Source organism: Arachis ipaensis, chromosome B4 (genome assembly GCF_059453495.1).
Source record: "Arachis ipaensis isolate K30076 ecotype BB chromosome B4, ASM5945349v1, whole genome shotgun sequence".
NCBI classification, from domain to species: Eukaryota; Viridiplantae; Streptophyta; class Magnoliopsida; order Fabales; family Fabaceae; genus Arachis; species Arachis ipaensis.
In genome coordinates, this window is record NC_142439.1 from 133,723,437 (window position 1) to 133,732,440 (window position 9,004).

General features: G+C 33.4%; 1 pseudogene; it reads right to left on the reverse strand.

Annotated features, from left to right (window-relative positions):
• Positions 1–2,764: 2,764 nt before the first annotated feature.
• LOC148569290 (uncharacterized) lies at positions 2,765–3,465 on the reverse strand (annotated as a pseudogene).
• Positions 3,466–9,004: the final 5,539 nt, after the last annotated feature.

Sequence of the window (9,004 nt, forward strand, 5' to 3'; positions counted from 1 at the left end):
TAGGAAAATATATTATTTTAGTTTTAGAAATTAGATTTTAAATTAATTAGGATTAAATATAAAAGGGAAAAGAAACTTCCCTGAGGGGGAGCCCAACATTAGTTAACTTTTCATTCCACCTCAGCCCAATTTACAATCCTAGTTTTCTTCTCTGAATCATGAGCAACTAAACCTCCATTGTTAAGGTTAGGAGCTCTGTCTATTTGTATGGATTGATTCTATTACTTTTCTATTTTAATTCATGTACTGATTTATATTTTAAGAATTGTTTTCGCTCTTTATCTTATGAATTTGGGTGGAACGGAAAGTTCTTGTATAACTTGGAAAAGCTCTTTACTTGAACAACAGCTTGAAAACAATTTCTCCTAAATTCTAATTATCTGGACTTAACGGGATACGTGACATATAATCCTTTTATATTTGGATAATTAGAATTTTTATGGCATAATAACTAGAATTAAACTTCACCCTCTAATTGGAATTAATTGACCAAGGAATTAGCAGTTAATGAGAATTAGAGGAGACTAGAAAGGTTTAAGGAATTAGGGTCTAGTCACATATAGTTTGCCATGAATTAAATCTTACATGATTAAAATAGTTAGTAAGAAAAGTTAATCCAGAAAAATAGATAACTCTGAAACCTTAACTGTTTCTCTATATTTTATTCCCAACTTATTCACCTGCCTGTCTTTAAACTCTGAATTTACTGTTTAATGCTCTTTGAACTCTCAAACACTATTTTCTGCTTGTCTGACTAAGCCTATCACTCAATTATTGTTACTTGATCCATCAATCCTCGTGGGATCGACCCTCACTCACCTGAGGTATTACTTGGTACGACTCTGTGCACTTGCCGGTTAGTTTGTGGGTTATAAATTCCGCACCAGATGACTCATGGTACTCGTTCCTTATCTTCGAACGTGTTAAATATTTATTCATACGCATTGCAACATTATCCATCGCTTCGGGACTCTCAACCCTATCGTATCAAAATTGTGATGCATCTTAGTAATCTTCGGTTGAATCGAAATCCGTTCTTGATGATTTCTAATGATGGCTTACGTTCTCACTTTCTGCATTAAGCATACTAATCTCTTCTTGTACTTTCGAATCCGTTTCTTCATTCTTCTCAATCTCATTCTTTGTTTCTCTCGATCTCTTCTTGATTTTTCTTTTGTTTACCAGACTTCGACATCCTCGGTAGATCTCTATCGTCTTCTTACGCTTCATGTATCTCGTCTTTGCCATGTTTTAAGACTGCAATAGATTTAGTTTGACTCCTTCAGCTATACCCTTGGTATCCAATTTAGAGTTCCAACTTACCTAGCATTCTTTTCTCCGAAAGTTATATCCAAGCATTCTCTAGAAACTTCTTACTCAAGGCATCTGTCACCACTTCACGATGTTGTATTTACACGCATCCTAAACCCCTCTGGTAATGCATCGCATTAATTCCGAGTTGTTAATTAAGTTCGGATATCCTGACTACTGGAATCGAGGTTAATCCTTCTCTCGGAGTTTGATAGCTCTCTTCATATTCGGTTATCCATGTAACCGGTGTATTCTAGCGCATTAACCTAGTCATAGGCTTTGTGGTCGGTAAGAATTTAAAGCTCCAAAACTCTTCTTGATGGCGCACGCTTACATGCTTTATCTTCCGTGTCCAAAAGTCTCGACCTTAAGGAATCAACATCTCAACAGTTGCAGCTATGATTTATACGTGATACTAATATAGGCTTGAGTTAATTTTCAAAAGGACATTAAGCTCGAAAAATGAATGAACAATACAAATGGTGTTCGTGATAAGTTAGAAAGGAAATATATGGTTAAATAGGATTATACTGAAATAATGGAATGCATAAGGAGAGGAACCTAGGTGCATCTCAAGAAAAGAGTTCAAATTAAGGACCTTTCGTAGAAAGAACAGAGCGTATAGAGTCAAAGAAGTCTCAGCTGATTCTAAGGAATATGGTTTGCGAATAAGAGCAACTCTAGTCACAGCAAGCATACAAGATTCAGGGATTACGCGTTTATACCAAGACAAGCTCAGGCCCATCCTGGAAGAAACAGGATTTATGCGCATAAGGAGTAAAATTAGAAAGGTAATTAAGCCATTTAGGAAGAGCTCTTGATAGAATTTCAATGTAGGTTTCACAAGAAGGATTAGATCGAGTTGCGAAGGTTCGTTGACATACTCTCTCTGCATAAAGCTTCCTGTCGTTCTCTTCCTTCTTCTCCGGCATAACCGGCACTTCTCACAGAGAAATAGTTGGTTAGGTAATTTCCTCTTCTAGTACTCCCTTCAATTCAATCATAAGTTCTACCGATTATAATAGTGTCTTTACTTGTGGTGCAATTGAAGTTAATCCAGCTTATGGTACTATGCCTATCGCAAACTCACTTTCTCTTTGAGATGGAAGTTCTAGCACACCTTCAACAATTGTCTCAGAAACTCTTTCGTTTAGGGACTTGGTTTCATCTTCACTCATCTCTTAACAATTAACAGTTAAAAGTTGAATTCGCTCTATTCCTCTTTCTCGAAGTTTCACCGTCACTGGATTTCAAACATTAACTCCGCATAGCCCTCAACACTCCTGATTTCTTAGATATGGTCCAACCTGCTTCCGCTACGTCACTTAATCCTTAACCTTCAAGAGCCTAACCACGCCTTTAAGTTAACTAAATATCACCCCATCTCAACAACTAATAGTCTTTGACTTGGACATCATGATTATTGAAACTTGTCATGCATCACGAATGAATATTACATATTAATGGTACGAAAGGAAATTAGAAATTCAACTGCTGGTTTACAATTATCTCGGGTATGAGAATTGAATTCGGTTGCATCCCGGGCTTCTCTGTATGGACAATTCCAAGACATATGCCCTGGTCTTCCGCACTTGTAACATACGCCGAGTCCGGCCCTGCACGGTCTGTTTGGATGGTACTTCTTGCATCTTGGGCACCTTAAATCATCCGGTTGAGTACTAGTTTGCCCTTCTACATTCGGGTCCAGACGGTTATCGTTCCTTCGATCATTGCTCCAGCACTGAGGATGTGAAGCGACAAAGCGATTCTTTTTGAAATTTTGGCTCCTAAGTGTAATCTTTCCCTTTTTCTTTGTGAAGGGTTCTCGGTGATTACTTCCTGCTACCTCAGCCCTCCTTGAGCTTTCTCCCGTTGCCTGACCCGTGTTAACCTGCTCCGGATATCCCACTCATACCCTGTACTCGAAACATTATTTCCACCTTCATGTTCATTACCACCATCGTTGCCAGTTCCAGCTTGTGATTCCATCCCATCCATCACTCGAATGGTCGCAGCAGCAACAGCACCAATGGCAGCAACAACACTCGTCATTGTGGTCACGATATTGGTCAAACTATCTACTGGTATGGTTACCTCATTAACTCTCCATCCTCGACCTCGATTATACTCACGACCACACCCACGAGACGCCATTTGCTTCCTGTTCACACCAAACAAGTGATATCAAGGTGATCAGTCTCAATATCTCAAGTCTAGTATTTCAAGGTCCCGAATGCATGCTCATGAGCATTCATGCCACATATATCAGTTAGATACCCTAAATAGCATGTACAGACACCCAGAGTATGTCCAGAAGCATAGTCAGTCCGTCCCTCAGGCTCTATAGGAATGAACTGCTCTGATACCATAATGTAACACCCTACCATACTTAATCTTATGCTTAAGTCATAAGACTGAGATAGTAAGGTATTACGACCTCTAAAAATAGAAATATATATATATATATATATATATATATATATATATAGGAAAAGAGATACTTAACTAGGAGCCTTGAAAAACAGGTAAATCAAATTGCAAAATAAAAAGCACAACGCTCAAGAAACAGAATTACTTGCGTGCTAAGAAACCTAATGGTTATAGACATAAATAAGCAAAAGAACAGAAAGAGAGCCAAGAATACAATGACACTAGCTCCTGACTCAGCCTGCGAAGCCAAAGCTGGCCGGGGAATATTTACATATATATACAAGTATCCCAAAATACCCAAAATACAGAAATAAAGTCCTAACTCTCCTGTAACTTCTATGAGGAACAAAATAAACAAGTTTTTTGGAGAGCAAGCTAAGTACATAGGTACATATATATATATATATATATATATATACAATCATAAAACCCAAAATAACCCAAGGACTACTCCGCTTTAGGATCCAGATGCCTAGCGAGGAGCCTCTCGACCTGCATCTGAAAACAACAACACATTATGGAATGAGAACCGGAGGTTCTCAGCATGGTAAAGGTGCCACGCGTATAATAAATAAGGTCCTGCGAATGCCAGAAGGCTCATGGGGGATTGGGGAATCAATGAATAAATTGATCAATGTTGATCATAGGAGACAACAAATATACGCCAAAAAAATGTGAACTCTACAAATAAAATAAATGAATTCACGAATCACAAACAGTTTAGAAAAGTTTCTAATGATCTTTTTGTTTTTTTTTTTTTTTGTAGCTGTTACTGATCTTTGATAAAGAACAAAATTTATTTTATGTTTAATTATTCTGTCGATCTTTATAATTTTATAAAATTTGCAATTAAATTTTTATATTTTTTTCTTTTAATTGGATCTACCGAATATTTTTTTGCAAATTGGATATATAAACAATTAAAACCAAATTAGATTGATTATATATTATTTGAAAAAAATATTCAGCTAATTTTAATATTTTTGACGTGAAAATAATTTAATTACAAAATAAAAAATATTATAGAGACTTAATTATTAAAAAAATATAAAAATCTTATTATAAATTTGGTAAAATTATAAAGACTAATAGAATAATTAAACTTTTATTTTATATATTTAGGAGTAAACTAATATTTCTTATCAAAAAAAGTTTGAATAATAGTAATCTTAATAAAATAGGATAAAATGTAGTTTAATTTTTGTTTCTAATTTTTTCGAAAAAAATTTAAAACTTTTAATATTAAAATTGTTCCAATTTTATCTCTGCTACTTTTGATAAATTTTAATTTTATTCTAAATTTCAAATTTTTTATAATCAATTTGTGATTAATATTTTTTTTTATTTTATCCTGTTTTTCATCATCGTCATGACTGCTCTCCTCTCTCTCTCCCCTCCCCACCCTAAATGCCAACGTTCCAGCTCTATTTTCATCGCAATTTATTAATATATATTTTTCTTTTAACCTTATCGTTATTAATATATATAAGTATAATAATGCGTGCAAGATTAAAATTATAATTTTAAATTATTTTATTAAAATTAATTTAAATTATAATAATTTGATTAATAAAAAAAATATGTTATGTATTATTCGTCTTTTTTAATCTAGTGTTAAGTGTATTAACTCTAAATAATTATTAATAAATTTTAATAATTTACATTTTTTCAATAAATCAGACATAAATACTCAATAAGACCATAAATAACTTAGTAATACCAACAAATTTTTATGTTATTTTACTGTAAAGTAAGAACATATCAAAATTAGCTTAAAATGAAAAACAAATAATTATTAGAGAATTTTAATACACAAAGTTCTCTAATAAATAATAAATAATTTAAAACCACAAAAAATAACTCAACACTCTCATTTGATGCCTGCAAAATATATATCTGAAACAATATTATATCAATGTTAGTATATAAAATTATATGATTAATGTATTTTTAAAATAGTTTATCAAGAGAATAAAATAATACAGATTTTTATGATAATTTTAATATTCTCAAGTTATAAATGTAAAATAAGAACGTGTTGCCCATTAGTACCTAGAATTTGTCAATTTTTTTAATTAATAGTAATAAATTTTAATAAATCTGGTTAAGAGATTTAAAATTTTCTTTTTTATTATAAGCTCTCAAAAACTTCTCTATATACCATATTATTTTCGAATTTTAATAATTTATTAATTAACTTATATTTATTATACTATTATATACTACAAGTATTTATTAAAAAAGATATTAATAGATATTATATAATTATGAAAAGAAAATAATAAGTGACTTTATAATTACTGTTAAATAAAAATAAAATTAATTTAAGAATGAGTGAATGAGTGAGTTTATAATTAAAATTAAAATAACTTAAATAGAGTAAATTATTTGCTAAAAAATATCAATATATATTTTAATTTGTATATATATTAGTAACAAGCAAGTCAGCATAATGATTAATGCCACCGTTCCTAACCTTGAGGAAAGGGGTTTGAACCCCAGCTCTTTCATTTTAAAAAAATTTTGAAATTAAAACGGTTCGCATCGATTCCTTATCTTGTGTGGTCTAATTGTCGGACCGGACCGATATCGGGTCCGGTTCACCAGTTTTCCGATCAAACCGATCGGTCCGGTCCGGTTCTGATAACAATAAAATAAACTATTAAAATTTATGTTATCCATAAAATGATGCTATATATTATATAATTTCTTAGCAAAAATTAAAATTAAAAAAAGTTTTGTATAGGTTAATACAAATTAATTACGTACTAAATAAGTTGGATTGTTCATTTGTTTGTTTCAATATATTAGCATGAGCAAGAAAATTGAAATGATTATCAGAAATTTTGTAACCTAACTTTTAGCTCCTCATGATTGTACTAAAAGTCCGAGCGCTACTTACCTCTAAACCTTTTTATTATATACTATTTAATATTGAGCCTTTACGCATAAAACTATCGATGGTTTTATTAAAACTTATAACTTTTTCAACAAGAACAAACAACACATATTCACATACTTAATAGTAATAATACATTGTAGTATTACATACAAAAGCAATTAAAGAACATACCCCCTCTGAATAAAACTCTAACTGACAAGACGAGGGAAAAAATAAATTCTAACAAGTCAACTCATAAACATATTCCTCTGTGCTCCCGCAACTTCGCAATAAGCCTTCGCACCTGTAGTTGAAAGGGGTGGAGATAGGGGGTAAGAACTGGGGAGTTCTTAGTAGGGTCGGGGTTCGAAGTTAAGTTCATTTTATATATACTTGGTCAGCAATAGCAGTTAACAAGGGAGAATTCAATTCAACAATTATAGAACGCATAATTCAAATAGCCATTTAGCACACTCACAATCACAGGAAATACACTCATAAACAAATATGCGCAAACAAGTATGATGCATGTCTATTTCTATCGCAGGTAATGAGCTCATTTGTTGGTTTCGACCCGCATTCGACGCAATTCAACTCACAAGTCAAATAAGGCATTCCAGCGGCATAACCTCTGCAAGGTTTCAACCTCTTGCAGGCGCTGATTCTCTAGCTGAAGTATGCCGAACATGACCTCTGCAAGTACTTGCAGGTGCTGATTCTCTAGCTGAAGCATGTGTCACCTTCTCCTGGAAGCCATTCCATACACACGTGTATCCCTGCACAATCATTCACACGCAAGGCCCACGACCTCCAGTGAGCGCTATGTATCGCCGTCCTCCCTGAGCTGTCTCTATTGTGTCAAGTGAGTGTTACGTATCGCCGTCCTCACTAGACACTTGGCACTAAGGCACAATAACACTCAATATCTTTTCAGTTTCTGCTCTCTGCCCTTCTATGGCAGAGGTCCCTTTTTACTTAATAAACCAAATTCAACACATAACTTGAAATAAAATCTATTCTCAAAAACTGAATGTAAAACCTTATACTTTCTTAATAAATCAAGCTAAAAATAAGACTTTCTATAATAAATTGAAATCAAATAGTTTTTAGCAATTAAAACGTTTTCTTTTAAGCTCAGCCACTTTTTATTTTAATAAAATTTTGACCTTTCGAATCTTATGTTATTAAGTCAGACCAATAATTATTAACAAATCAAATCAATAATTTCACAAAAATAAGCTTATAAATTAGATTTTTAAAATGAAATCACTTTTCATATATTTTTACGAAAATTGGACAGCATTTTCCCTTAAAATTGGACTTTGCCACCATTTTCGGGTCCCAACCGAACCAGTTTCAACCTCTTTTCAATTATTTCAAATCTCGATTCAATACCAACAAATCAAACCAGACAAATTCTAACATTTTCAAATTATCCCAACGTAATCCAGAAATCAAATTCATCAGAATAACTCAGTTCCTGGCTGCACTTAAACCCTCCTAACCTTAAACTTATCACAAATATCAATATATCACAAAATTTAATATAAATTCAATCAAATTCAATCAACAAGTAATCACGAGATCAATTCACTTATCAAATACTAATTTAACCGGTGAAAATTTACTAAAACCCTACCTTCGTGCATAAATCACAACAACGGAGCCTCCGTGAAGTTTTCTGACTGAACTGCTGAAGAAGAAAATGTCAGGAATCATCTGTGCCTCCTAAAACTCCAATTGGCCGAACTCAAGGGAAAGAGGAGCTACGTTACCGTCAACTTCTACTGGACAAAACTAAAGCCAACGTGTAGAGGAGAAGGACACGAACACTTTTATCAGATTAGATTTTTTATTGGAGTTACGGATCTCAACTCTTTGTATATACTCACGTCTTACCTTTATCTTTTCTCCGGTTTTACGTTTACGAGAGTAATGCGCTTTTCTTTTCGTGGTTTTTGCTTAAACCTTTCTTCAAGAATCTTCGAATATTACCTTCAATTATATTATGTATGTATATTTTATTCTTAGAGGTCGTAATACCTCACCACCTCTATTTTACGACTTAAGTGTAAAGCTCTGTGTCGTAGGGTATTACATTATGGTATCAGAGCAGTTCGTTCCTGTAGAGCCTGAGGGTCGGACTGACTATGCTTCTGGGCATACTTTGGGTGTCGTACATGCCAAACTAGGTTATCTAAATGATAAATGTGGCATGAATATTCATGAGCATGCATTTCAGACTTTGAAGTACTAGACTTGCGATATTGAGAATGATCACCTTGATATCACTTGTTTGGTGTGAACAGAAACTAGATGGCGACTCGTGGACGCGGTCGCGGGTGAGGCAGAGGTAGAATAGTTCTTACGGACCTTGAAACG